At 38.5% G+C, this 14,872-nt stretch overlaps 1 protein-coding gene across 3 annotated transcripts in view; it reads left to right on the top strand.

The window, feature by feature from the left end:
• The window catches only part of p4ha2 (procollagen-proline, 2-oxoglutarate 4-dioxygenase (proline 4-hydroxylase), alpha polypeptide 2), a 45,102-nt gene that overhangs the window by 7,400 nt on the left and 22,830 nt on the right, over positions 1-14,872 (top strand). The gene's annotated exons all lie outside the window — the stretch shown is intronic.

The raw sequence follows: 14,872 nt of genomic DNA, 5'->3' as shown, positions 1-14,872 counted from the left end.
TACCTAAATGAGCCAATCTAAACTACTCATCAGACAGTGCTATAAATTCCTATGCACAGTTAGCACAGCTGGTATAGTTGAGCCCGACAGCAAATTATTTCACAAAAATCAAAATTAGTCAAAATTATTAGCGCTCCTGATGCTAATAATCAATTTTGTATCCTTTTAGCTGTTTGTTGTTGTAGTTTTTAACAAGTCTCACACGTGTCTCCTCTGAATAATACCAGCCCATTCTTCTTTGGCAGATCTTTTGAGCTCCTCCACCTGTATTGGTCTTCAGGCCTGGGCCTTGGTCTTAAATTCACCCGTCACATTTTCAATGAGATTCGAGTCAGGGCTTTGTGCAGGCCATTCAGTAATGGTCATTTAAGTCTTCTGGAGGTAGGTTTTCACCAGAAGTGAAGTAAGCGTGCTCTGTCATGTCGAAAGAAGGTTCTTGAGGTTTCCTTGAGGTTTCCTTCAAGATCACAATGTTGCAGCACATCATTGCATAGAAATGATTTGTGCTGTGGCTCAATTTAAAAAAAAAAAAAAAAGAGTCATTTTCTCCCTTGTGCTGTTAAAAACTTTTACATTTTAGCTAGCACTACTTAATTTAATTTTAATTTTCAGGAGTATGCGTGCTGTCTGTAAATGTCAATTCACACATATTTGTGTGTAGTTTGGCTGTTTATTAGACTTAAACCAGAGTTCTGTTTATACAACCAGCCCCAGTTTATGAGTAAAGTTTATCTGAGTAGTCTTGAAAAGACATTAAGGAAAACAAACTACCTACAGAGATAAACAGTTTGCATCTCAATGTCAGATTTTATTTACTACACAAATAATTGAATGCAGTTGTGGTTCCATGTGGAAGATGGCTTTCTCCGGAACAAAGTAAAATTCACTTAAAACCAGGAACTAGACCCCTGCTGGTTGAGATAAAGATAAATTAAATGAAGGGAAACTCTGCTCCGGGCCTCTAGTTAGCCTTTTAAATCATCTGATCCTGGTTCCGCTCTAAATGAATCATTAGCAAATGCCCCACATGCAGATATTAGACCCGATCAACACTCTAACAATGCCTTCTTTGTCCTGTGCTGGACGTTTCTGATCTGGGAAAGACAAACACATGTTTTCCATGTGTGCACGTGCCAGCTGTTGACAACTGAGTTCAGCACATTCACGGCTTTGTTTGTACTTCCAGTAGGACAATACTGCAGAGTGAGCTATTGATCCCAGCTGGCAAACCTGCTTTTTTGACTGTCCGTCTGTCTATGTACATATTTAGCGTGACTTCTAATGTTGTATATGAGCATGTATACCAACTGCATACTAAGATGAATATATGACACACATATAATGCATAACATAACACTACATACAACATTTTGACTCATTAAATAATCAACATAAATTAATGCAATCAAATAATGATACAGTTGTCTGATGCAAAGTGTGTGTACATGTGTGGATCTTTATAATTACTTTATGATAACTTTATAATTCAAAATAAAGATATACCTTTGTATTATTAAGCATTAAACAGTGCAATAGTAAAGTTTAAATAATACAGAAAGTTACTGATTTATCTTAAATATGCTTCATTCTACTGCTGTTTGTTCCCTGGTAATAAATTTTACAAACAAAAATTTTACAACCTCAAAGCTCCAATCACTCTTTAATCACTTGGTTAGCTGTGGAAGTGAATTGGAAATTTTGGTGTGCGGGTGGGAATGATGCCAAACTCACTCTTTAACTGTGCACAAGAGATATTGGTTTGACTGTTTGTATTCCTAAGACAGTGTTTTGTAATAATTCTGAAAATGTTCTTTAGATTAGATGAAACTTTATTAATCCCTCGGGTGGGTTCCGCCGGGAAATTCAGTTTCCAGTAGCACAGCACCGACAGAAGTTGCATGTTACAGATACAATAAGGAGAATGAGAGTAAGGATATAAGCATAAATATACCATATATATACATATACACATATATAAATAAAGAATATATAATAGGGATAAATAGGATTGCACATTTGAGTGAGTACGCATTATAAAGTAGGATGAAAAGGAAAAACATGAATCAAAGATAAGCTCTCTGAAGACACTCCTATAGAGAGAGAGCTTAGTCTGTGTCACCTGTGTTGCAGCTGAATACAGCTTAGCTTTTATGAAGTCACTTGTCAAAGATTTCTCACGAGGGCTGCTATAGTTCCATTTAGAAACTGGACAGTTCATTGTCTTGGAAATGTGGTATATGAATGATCAACACTGTAATATGAGTCTGGAACCTCGACACCTTAAACATTCATCCTTCTTTTAAAGGTTAAACCAAACGTCCTCTGTAATTCTCATTTGACGAGTTTTATGTAGGAGTTGATATTTTTGATGTTAATGATCTAGCAGCCCACTCAGCAAGCAGAGCGCTTCTAAACACCAGGGTCTGATTTCATCACAACACTAGTGCAGCTCAACAGTGCGTGACCACCCACACAAACAAATCTGCGCACACACACGCCTCCACTTTTCTCGGCAAGTCGGGTCAGGAATATCAGATAAGCAATTGTATGGTAGACTTTACAACAAGACCTGGATGCCGGAGCAACTTTCACATGGATAGATCTGCGCGCGCACACACACACACACACACACACACACACACACACACACACACACACACACACACACACACACACACACACACACACAATTTGTTTTTCCCACGAGGCACTGACACCAACAGTCAGTTATTTATAGCAGTTCCTGTTCTACCTCTTTCGAGACTGTGTTATGAGGAGTTGGTCCTGCTGGGTATAAAACTATATATATATTTTGCACCAGAAAGGTGATTCTGTAAGAGCTATTAGCTATTATATTTTAGGATAGTGTGCAGTGTGTCCTTAAAAACTTTGAGGAAACTGGGCAAATGGAGGATAGCAGAAGATATGACAGACCTAAAAAGAAAACTGCAGCAGATCAACAGCATCTAAAAATCATGTCCACAAGAAATCGGGAGCAAAAATCCAGCAAAGATGAGACACAGAACATGAAAGATGCTGGGCCTGGTCTTGGCCTTCAGGTGATCCATCTACTTTTCGCTGAAACATGATCATAAATGGAGTCAGTGGAAGGGCAGCTGTCAAGAGGCTGTAAAGGGAAACGTGGAAAAAACATTGAGGTCTGCCAAATACACAGAAATTGGACTAGAATTCAGTAGCAACGGGTCTTATGGGGTGATGATTTTGGTTGAAATGATCGTCAGTATATACAGAGGACGTCAGGAGAGAGGGTCAAGATTAAGCAAAACACTATGAGTAGATAGAACTGTAAATGCAGAAAAGTACAGTTAGATTTTTCTTCTTGAAAGCATCTGATTAGCAATGAAAGTGATTCCAAACACATGCCAGTACAGTCAAAGCATACCTGGAAAGAAAAACACACATAGGAACACCATCAGTCATGGACTGGTCTCCCAACTCAACATTAATGAAGCAGTGTGGGATGATCTTGACAGAAAGCAGAACAAAAGGTTGGCAATATCAAAAGAAGAGATTTGAAACTCCTTCAAGGAGACCGGAGAAGTATTCCCAAAGACTATTCAAAAAAATTACGATTTGTTTAGGAGAGTTCAGACTGTGTTGAAGAATAAAGTTGGCCATGCAAAATATTATTTTTTAAGCTCTGTTTTTGCCTTATTTACTGTTAGTTTGTGTTTGTACCTATTTCCCAGTTTCCTAGAAAAATATAAAGAAGAGAGAGTGGCTCAATGCTTTTGCACAGTAGTGTAAGTTCAAACAGAATCCTCCACAGACTCTTAACAATCTAGAGAAAGTGTGTAATGAGTAAAAATTAAATTGTTACAAAGGCAAAAAAAGAGAGAAAAAATCTGTTTTGATTTAAACAACTGGCCATACATATATATTTGAATAAAACATACATGATATAACGTATTTAATTTGTTGTGCAGAATAAAAGTGTTCCTTTGTTGAACTTTTGTGACTGAACTCTAGCTAAACCTTTTCTGGTCACGTTGTGGAAAATGAGCATGCCCTAAAAGACCAGTTAATGACTCATATTTTAACAAATGTATACATTCAACATGTAAGTGAGGGGAACAGCCCAGTCAGTGCTGTAGTTTATGAGGAATGCTTGTCTGTGGGATGAATTACAGCTACTGGTCAGCAGCTGCTTTTTAAAACCCACCTTCATCACCCACACACTACACACAAACACACAATAACAAGACCTACTAACAAGCAGACCATAGTGGTACACTGAGTGAGTTCTTGTTTAGATGAGCCGCCTGGCTTCCCAAAAACATCCAGGCAAAAACACGCTAAAACAAAAAGAAAGGATCTGTGTGGTCTATGATTAAAACCCTGGAAACTAAATTGTTGATATAAATGTGACTGCATAAACAATGTACCTCCTAGCCTTCCTACTATATGTGTTCTTCCCTTTTTTTGACTACTTTAGCCTAACTCTTTGCAGGAATGCCAAATAGCGGTAGTGAGAAAGAAACATGAAAGAGATGACCAAACAGTGCACAGACACTCTAAAGCCATATACCCACAAACTCTCAGGAAATTAACCAGTCTTGCTTTTGTTTCAGTTTATGTCCTAAAAGCTTCTTTATCTGCATTCATCTCTTTGCACTTAATCCATTACCTGTGCTGAACCAGGCTGTAGAATGGAAAGGGAGCTCTTCCAATATATTTACAAGGTACCATAGCAAACGTTTCATTCACTATGCAGGTAAAAGTGTATGTTTAAAGCTTCCGCACATGCTTGCGGGATGTGTGAATTGTTTAGATGAGGGGGGAGCTGAACAGACATCCCTGAAGAATGCTCTTAGAACCTGTTTATAGTCTTCTGGGGGCTTCAGGGACTTTGGTGGCTTTAGGAAGACTGAAAGAGGGAGAGTTAAACTCCTTTGCATAATGACTTCCAGACTATCGCGTGTTGCTTCTCTTTTATGCTGCATACCCCTGTCAGGGTCCATCAACAAGTTTATCCCTCTGTGAGACAAACGTTTTATGGCACAGATTTGGGGTTTGACTGATTTATGTCTCAGACAAAACTGCTTGGCTTACTAGAAAAGAAAGAGCAAGACCGTACAGATACATCGGATACATTCAGAAAATGTTATTGTTAAAGCTTTTCATGGTGGATCAAGAAAACAGAGAATTCATGTATGTATTTTAATTTCTTCATGCTTGAAGATCATGCACAGCTAACTTTATTTTTCCAGGAGATGGGAACAAACCACGCTTTTTGCCCTGTGGCAGCTGGGATAGGCTCCAGCCAGCCTGCAACGCTGAATCAGATAAAACCTCAAGAAAATGGATAGATAAATGAGATAAGATGAGGTTGTGCTATTACAAAAATTGTTATTTTGTGAACATTACCCCATCTTCCTCCCGTAGTTCAAAAAACTTATTGTGTAGAGTAAAACACTCTCCAGTGCTCACATTTTCCAAATACATATTCGTTTTTTTCCTATAATCTGATAATAATGATGTTTCTCCGGCTTACACGCAGAGTGTACAGAACCTGCTTCCTTTCTGATGAGTAAGTCAGCATTTTGTCAGTCAAAGTCAGCACTTACGAGTAAAAAGGGCCAGCTGAGTTTTGGGTATTGTGGCGGATCAGCCCCTGCCAAGAGTAACAACCCATTCTTTTTGCACCATTCCCCGGGAGGGATAAAACTTTAAAATTTAAGTAAGTTCCAGTAAAGTCAAATATATTTCCCAAACGACCCCTCACCCCCCCCCCCCCCCCCCCCCCCAAAAAAGGGCTTCATACATAAATGCAAAAATGGAAAATGCTCACACTGACTGAAAATTTTTGGAAATCACTCAATAGCTAGATCCCAACACTCGGGCCACTTTAGGTCCATTGCAGGCTTCTAGTGAGATGTAATGATATAACTGAATCTCCACTCTCTCTATGTTGAAAAGCTAACTCATTTACAGGTGCGCTGTTTGCCCTCTGGGTTGTTAGCTCTTTCAGATGGTTCTGCTGATTTTGGTGACATCATGTCTGCCCTGGTTTAAAACTCTGAAAGAAAGAAAAAATCAGGACTGCAGACAGACACAATAATTTCAGTTCTGCTTCTAAGGGTTTATTCATAGAGAAACACTAGAAAGTACCTAAATATAACTGGCTGAATGAGATATCTGATTGGGACAATTCAAACATTTTTCTTTCTCTTTCACTTCTGCCTAACTCTATCGCTGTCATTCTCCCAGAAATCTGCCGTACTTTCTTCAACTGGCTGTAGTTTTAGGCACACGCAGTTTTTTGGACTCAAGTGAGCAGTTTGGTTTTGCATGAAATCTGAAGAACACCTAGGGGCCTGCTGTCTTACTCTCTGCGCAAGCTACTCTTTGAAAGGTTGCCATCCTCCCTCTGCTCCTTGATTACTTGAGCACATGTTTGAGGGAGTGTATTTTTCTATGATTTTCTGTGCTGTTACCAGTCAAGCACCCTTTTCTAAATGAGAACAAAGTGCTCTGGATGTCAGTATAACCTGACAGCCAGCAGCAGTGCTACAAATCCAGGGTCATGCAAAACTATGCTTTTGTGGATTTAGTGGTCTCATAATTTACACATTGGAGATGATCTGACCACCTTGTTCACTCGGAACATTTTAAATGCCAAGCTGTGAGTCAAGTTTAATTGTGTAGTCTTGAGCCACAAAGATGATCTCGTAAGACTGTATATTACTCACGTTCTGAGTGTAATGTATCCTTTTTTTAAATTAATGGAACTTGAAAAATGAGATAAAGACAATAAACATGTTAATAACAAATGAAACAAATACTCAAACACAGGAGAGGCAACACAGCCAACTGGGTCATGGAACACCAGTCACCTACCAGTACAAGAAGGAAAGTTAAAAAAAAAAAAAAAAAGAAGAGCCAGCCAGCGTCTGTTAATCTGCCTTTCTCATTTGTGTCTTTTATTGCTGTGGGAACTTATGAAACAGCAGACAGAAGTGAGGTTTCCAATCCTTGTGCGGTATTAAGTGTGCAACCAACGGCCCTCTGTGGACTAAGAGTTGTTCTCTCTGGAGAAACAACCTCTTGGGTCATGTTTGTAAAGGTTTACTTGGTCTTCCCCCAGACGATGACTGCTTTGTTTATGTAATAAAGTAACTTACACAGTAAAAAGAATTTAAATATTAAAAATAAAATAACAGAACAGTGCATCATTTTAAAATGGAAGAATTTACCATGTAATGTTTTGTGGATATAAGCTTTTTAACCACAAATTCACTTTTATAATTTTTTTTCATTAACAGAAACTTTATTTTAATGAAAAAAGGAGCAGATTATTTACTGGCAGAAACATGATCTGTTTTGTTTGACTTTTTTCTTGCTTATTTCTTTTTTCTTTTTTTTTTCATGTTTTCTTTACAGTGTGGGTCCAGACCATGATCCTAGGCACACAAAAAATACAGTTTACATGAAAGATTTATACTAAAAATAGATGCAGCCGAGCGTTAAAGACTTTTTATGTTATTTTAATGTTGATCATTCTTCTTACTTTTGAGTATAAATGATTAGCTAAATAGCCTAAAATACTTCTAAAAAGTAGTTGCCTTGCTCTGCAAATATCCTCTGGCCTTTGGAAAAGTTTGCTCTTCATTTGGCCAACTGGTAAAATTTGAAATTGTTTAATTTTTTTAAATATTAAAATTATAGCCATATTTTCTTTATGGTTTCTAAAGCCATAAAAAGATCAATTAAAATAAGAGCTAATGTGTTTTATTGCACATCCATGCCATTAAAAAGGTCTCTTTTTATTTTTCCCAACAAAATATAAGTTTGAGTCAAATTTCCCATTAATGTCAGTGCAATATATATTGAGTCATATAACATGCATCTTGAAGGAAGTCTCTTTAAAATAAATTATCCACTAGAGCCTGGTAGGTCAAGGAAGACCTAACCCACGTGCCCTTCCTCTTGTATTTCACAATAAGTTACAACCTGTTGGTGCATCTGCCTAAGCTGCCTGTTCTTTCATTAGAAAGAGCTGTGTCAATATTAGTGAAGTTGTAATTCACTGTTATGCTGAATGGTTAGATAATGCTTCCATGACAGGAGGATTTGAGGAGTCAAATGAGGTGTGTGCTGACGCATATGCTTCAGTGCACTCACTGGCAAACCACTTACGTGCTTGTACAGTACCCACAATAAAGGAGGGGGAAGGACAGAGAAAGACAGAAACACAAATGTACAGAAAGTTATACAGGAACGAAACACTATGTGTGTTTAACGTGTGACCTCTGTGGTTTCTCGGGATTATTCCTAAATTTGTATTATTGAAAGATAGATAGATAGATAATCAGCAATTAAAACATCATTGTTAAAAGTAAAAGTACCACAGGTTTGCAGGACCCACTGCACCAGCATAAGGTCAGACAGTGGGTTCAAGGATGTCATCCCGATAGTCAATGACAGTCAGGGTGCTGCTGCCTAGCCTGTAAAGGTCCATCCGTTTCTGATTATTTGATAGAGAAGTTTACACCAGTGCCCTGCAGGATATCATTTTGTTATGCTTTGACGGTGCTCATCCTGTTCCTCCTTGCACAAAGGAGCAGATATCCGTCCTGCTGATGCGTTAAGGACCTTCTACAGCCCCTTCCAGCTCTCCTAGAGTAACTGCCTGTCTCCTGTAATCTCCTCCACACTCTTGAGACTGTGCTGGGAGACACACCAAACTTTCTGGGGTTGATTTCATTAACACAAAAGCAGCTAATTGACAACTGATTAACAACCTCCTCTGCTACTTAACTGACCTTATAAAAAAACCCAGAAGTTTAACTGACTTCATGCTATACAATGAATAAAAAGTGTTCCTTTATTTCATTTTATTTGTATGATTTACCAGAATGCTGCCCATTCCCAAATTTCTAGGGTTATTTCCAGTTTTTCCTGTTATCCTCAAGTGTATTGGTTAATTTAGGGTTGTCTGAATTAATATGAGTTCTTCTAACTGCTTCTTCTGATGTATTTTATTGACTAATCACTGATTCTCATGCTGAACAGTATTTAGTCTGGCACTCCCTTTAACCTTTATTGATTTATTGCTGTTCTTTTCAGTAAAACACCTTGAGGCCACTTTTTGTTTTGATTGGTATTATTTGCAGACTTGGACAGAATGGTCTTCACAGTTAAAAGACACCCACCCCTAATGGGTCTGACTTGTTTTTGACCTTAAATGACCCATAGTTGTAAAAATTATGTTTGTCTGCCAGATAGCCAGGCCTGTCCAGGGTGTAACTCTCATGCGACCTTTGCTGACCTGGACAAGATAAGTGGGTATCAAAGAGGAAAAAGGTCCACATTGTGTCAGAGAAGCTGTCAATAACACACCAGTCAAGCCAACTTTGCAATGGATTCCTGTGATTTTTTTTTAAGGGTATCTGGTATCAAACGCCACCCATTTGGGAATCCTAGCTCCTAAAAACAAATGTTAGGGATTACTTCCAAATACTATTTGACATTTACGCATTACCCCTCATGTCCTGAGGGGGCTCATTTAGTTTGTGTTGATAGACAGCTTGTGTAATCCAATCCTCAGGTACTGCAACCTGTCCAGAGTCATTACTTTGTGCTGAAGTACACACAATGCTGCTTTTTAATGTAAATTGGTAGTGATTTGCCAGACATCATTGGTTGTAAAAAAAAAAAATTAAAAAATCTCATTACCAGATAGAGGAAAAAAATACAAGGAAGACACTTTTTTTTCTGTTTCTTACAGGATTGTTCACTGTTGAGCTCTTGAACTCTGCTGATGATGAGTGATTGCAGCTGCTGAAACCCAAAACTTACTCTCTGTGTGTTCGCTTTCAAACACTCTGCCACACACGTACGTACCAGAGATAAGGCGTACAGCACATACAAAGAGCTCACACACACTCAAGTGCTATGCTTTCTTTCAATGTGTTTCCTTTCTAAATCACCCATACACAATAAGGGAGCTTCTTGTGGCCTTTCTGATGCACAACTTACCAGCTTGAGCCTAGTAGAGGATGAACTTTGATGTTAAGAAACATGTGGAAAACCTTGATCTCAAATAAATGAATAGATCAGAGTAGATGATTGGCTTGTTGTGGTTATTTTGTCATCAGGTGACATATTGGCATTGGCATTGATCTAGAAAACATATTTTGAGGAAATGTTTCCACATAGTGTCTTCAAAAACGTAAATCAAAAAGGAATGACATAATCTTCATACTCTCAGATGGGTTTCTGTTGGACAATATGACATGCCAAGCATTCACTTCCTCTCGTGTAATTGCTGAATCAGTTTCACAGTCTGTTTTTTTCAGGAACAAACTGTATGTTGAGGTATGAAAATGACTGGTTTGTTTGTCATTGCTGAAGCATGACAGCATGGGGAAATTGCTGTCATTATTTCCTAGCAATAAAAGAGTCCTGTTATGTCATCGGCAAGTTTCAATCTGTATTATTATCCTGTAAACAGTCAGATAAGCTGTTTCATGTGTATTTTAATTGGAAATGTAATAGAGAGCATCTTCTGTGTGCTAAAACCAGCACAATGCGAAGCAGTTGAAGACCAACACCTGTTGACCAAACAAGAAAACAGTTTTATTGGTTGCACAAATCTTGTTTAACCTGTGCCCAGGACACAGGTTAGATATTTCTACTAGCTGTGACTGGCTCAACTAATTAACCATTACTCCTTCAAAGAATTCAAAATATGTTGCAACGGATAAGGCTGTATTAGCATGAAAACATAAACAGTCAAACTCATGTGTCATTTAATGACAATGATAGTCTAATATATTTTATATTTCTTATTCATTACTTTTTACTTTTTTTTTAATACTAACACTTTTTTATTTTCCAAAATGTGCCACTGTTTGTTGTTCAATGTTAGCACAGCATGTGAGGCTGGCATGACTGCAATATTATTACGCTTGCACAAGAAAACAAAATAACAATTAAAGTTTTGACTCTTGAATCTTGCATAAAGGGTTTCTGGGAGACAGTCTGCACTAATTCCTGCTATGCAGGCAGAAAATAACTTGGTGAAGGGGCCTGAGGCTGTGAAAGCAGGTTTGTTTATCCATCCACTGAACACTGCTGACACCAAGTGGATCTTAGTGAACAGTGCATCAATGTTGTTAAAAAGCTGAGGTTGAAAGTTTACACACACTCATTTTCCTTCCCAGGGAGTGATTTACAGCATACACCTTTAATGACTTAAAAAAAATAAATCCAACTTGTGAAGCAAGTGGTACCTCACCCAGATGATTTTGGTAGCTATTAAGAAGCCAGGATTGGGTATTTGACTAACTTTTTTGGCAGAATTGGCAAAGTTCTTTAAATTAGTTGGTGTCAGACCTGGGTTGAGGCTGGTGCTGGGGATCATTGTCCTGTTTGAACTGTGTCCAAGTTTCAACCATCTAGCTCTTCAATTTGGATGTAGTTCTACTTCTTCTCATTTTGCAATATACCAGGACCACTGGCAGCCCAAGATCATGAAGCTACTATCACCATCCTTAAAAGCTGCTAAAGTATTCTTAGATTTAAAAGCCTCACCTTTACGCCTCCAAACTCTTGTCACTGTGGCCCGATAGTTTAATCTTTGTCTCATTTGACTCTAAAACTTTTGTCCAAAAGTTGGTCTGCACAGCCATGAAGGCAGCTGCAAATTTCAGTCATGCTTGAATGTGCTGATTTTGGAGCAGAGGCTTTATTGGTCATCCCATTTCAGTTTGTGGTGATTCCCCAGCAACTCATTCACAAACTGGATCTGATGGGGATCAGCACCTCACTGTGTAACTGGCTGCTGGATTTCCTGACAGGAAGAAAGCAGACAGTACGGGTTGGCAGCAACACTTCCAGCACAAGAACACTGAATACAGCGGCTCCCCAAGGATGTGTGTTGAGCCCCCTTCTCTTCACTCTGCTGATGCACGACTGCACACCATCACACAGCTTCAGCCTTTTCATAAAGTTTGCAGACAACTGTGGGAGGTCACATCAGCAACAACGATGAGACCTACTACAGGAGTGAAGTTAAACATCTGGCCGAGTGGTGCAGCAACAACACCTTGTACCTGAATGTGGAGAAGACTAAGAAGACCATCATAGACTTTAGGAGACCCTGCACGCCCCACTAACCATCAATGGTGCTGCTGTGGAGAGGGTAAGCAGCACCAAGTTCCTGGGTGTGCACATCTCAGAAGATCTCTCCTGGTCAAAACAAAAAAACCAAAACACTGCATCACTGGTCAGCAAAGCCCAACAGTGACTCTACTTTCCCTGCAAACTGAGGAGATCAAGAGCCTCAACCCCCATTATGAGCACCTTTTACAGAGGCACCATTGAAAGTATCCTCACCAGCTGCATCACTGTGTGGTATGGCTCCTGCACTGGGTCCTGCCGAAAAAAGTTACAACAGTAGTGAGAGCAACGGAGAGGATCGTGGGTACTTCTCTTCCCTCCCTCCAGGACATCTACTGCACCCGCCTCTGCATTACAGGGGACTCCACTCATCCGTCCAACAGCTTCTTCAGTTTGCTGCCATCAGGAAGGAGACTGAAGAGCCTCCAGGCTAGAACCACCTATCAGACTGAGAGACAGCTTCGTCCATCAGGCTGTCAGGATGCTGAATTCACTCCATGCTCTCACACACACGAATTTCAGACCTGCATTCATCTCTTCCCTCTGAACCCTCGACCCCCCCAAAAATACAAATTCCGACCCACCACCATTCAACTGGACTTTCCCATTGTTCTGAGTATTGGTCAATCCAATGAGTGCTGTCAAACAAATCCTTTTTATGCTGCCGATGAAAAATAACCAGATGTATGCAATCATGATCAACTAATCAACTAATGAGTAGTTAATCGGTTTTGGCCTTGTGAAGCTAAAAGACATCATAGAGTCTTCAGCATCATTATTAAAAGATTTTGGCGAGTTCAAACATGTGTATCCAATTCTTGCTTCTTAAAGTCATTAAACATGTAAGCTGTAAAATCATTAATTTAAGACCACATCTCTGTAATTCTTTCTTCACATTTAAATGTTAAAAAACACAACTTTAAAAAGTTAACTGTTAACAGTTTGGATTTTTTTCACTTCTTTGCAGTTTTTACCGTGGAAATTGTGTAGAAATTAAAAATAATCTCTGTTTGTTTGGGGTTTTTTTTTTACATAAAGTACAAAGAGACGGATGCGGAACACGTTAGTTTTGTCTTCCTTCGGTTAAAAGACCCTATTCGTATGAGTAATGATGAGTCATGATGTGTAGAAACAAGATTTGTTGAAGACCTGGAGAAAATAGGTCACATAGCAGAAAGAGGTAGCTTTGCTTTCTATCTACACATTGTAGTGTAGTATATTGTATTAAAAAAAACACTACACTGATACAGTTGAGCTAAGCTATATTTTTCTCATACAAGCAGCCAAAGCACATTAAAGCATCTTATTCACTGCAGAAACAACACTAGTGCTAGTGCCTGCTGCAATTTCAGCAAGTCTTTCATCACATAGGTCTTCCACGTGTTACAGTATATTCCTCTGCAATCCCATTGCTTGCCTTGTAATTATACAAGTTTTATTACAAGGTAGGCCTATTAAATGTTATTGAAGAGAATTTCTCTTGCACATAATACACAAACATAATGTTCGAGGGAAAATGAAAAATACAGGCAAAGACTTCAAGAATAGCAGGTAATTGAAAAGCAATGTGCTAAAATACTCCAGATGGTTTTTAGTCCACCCAGCGAACAAGCTGTGGAAACCCAGACCCAACTGTAAACGTGCAGAATTGCAGGGATCACATTACCGTAAATATTCTAAAAGAGTTGATTGTAATTGGATTCCTTGGGGAAGAAAATGTCTTCATTTCCTTTTCCTTCATATATATATATACATATATATGTATATATATATATATATATATATATATATATATATATATATATATATATAGCATTGAAAAATGTTTCCTTCATGGGGAGCTTCCAGTGAATTGTGAATGCAGGTGTTACTGTTGCTGTCCTTTGAACTGAAGTGCAGTTGTCGATGACGTATCTTGGTGCTCTTATTTTGAGACAGTTGTATAACACAACTATTTAGTATGTTCAGTATGTGTGTTTAGTTCTTTAGTGTAACATTACCCTGTTACTTTGGATGAGGTGACCTTTGTATTTACAGCTAGTCAAACGTTCACATACTGTACACTTCCACAGTACGGGCATGAATGTCATGGCAATTTGGGGCTTTTAATGATTTCTCAGTTCTGTTGCTGGAACACCAGTGAAGGAACCTTTACATCAACCAAGAAAGAAGCTCCTGTTCCAAGCTCGACTGACGTTTGCATCTACCCATGTGGACAAGCCAAATAAAGTTTTATTATAAGATGAGATAAAGATTGAGCACAGTTGGATGCTCCAACAAGATAATGATCCAAAACACACATCAAAGGTAGTTTTTGAATGGATAGAGCAGGCAAACATTAAGCTTCCAGAATAGCCTTCCCAATGTCTTGATGTCAACCCTATTGAAAACATATGGACCATACTTAAAAGCTGGATCAGTGCCTGGAAACAAATTCAGATGAACTCTAGCAATTCTGCTAAGGTGAGCAGTCAAATATCCAGCCGGAATTATGCCAGAAGCTTGTTGATGGCTACCAAAAGCACTGAGGTGTAATTTACAAAAGGTCATTTTACCAAATATTAGTTGGCGTGTATGTATATATCTAAGCCAGTATGTATATTTTTAACCCTGAATTATTGTGACAAATGACCTGGATAATCTAGCCATAAAAATGCACTTTACTACAGTAAAATAAAATTAACAAGACAATCTTACATCTTCCAGTTCATTAACAATAACCAGT

The sequence above is a fragment of the Astatotilapia calliptera genome, chromosome 10 (genome assembly GCF_964374335.1).
Source record: "Astatotilapia calliptera chromosome 10, fAstCal68.1, whole genome shotgun sequence".
Classification (NCBI taxonomy): domain Eukaryota; kingdom Metazoa; phylum Chordata; class Actinopteri; order Cichliformes; family Cichlidae; genus Astatotilapia; species Astatotilapia calliptera.
Note: the sequence above shows the minus strand (reverse complement) of the source record. Positions and strands in the feature narration are given on the sequence as shown.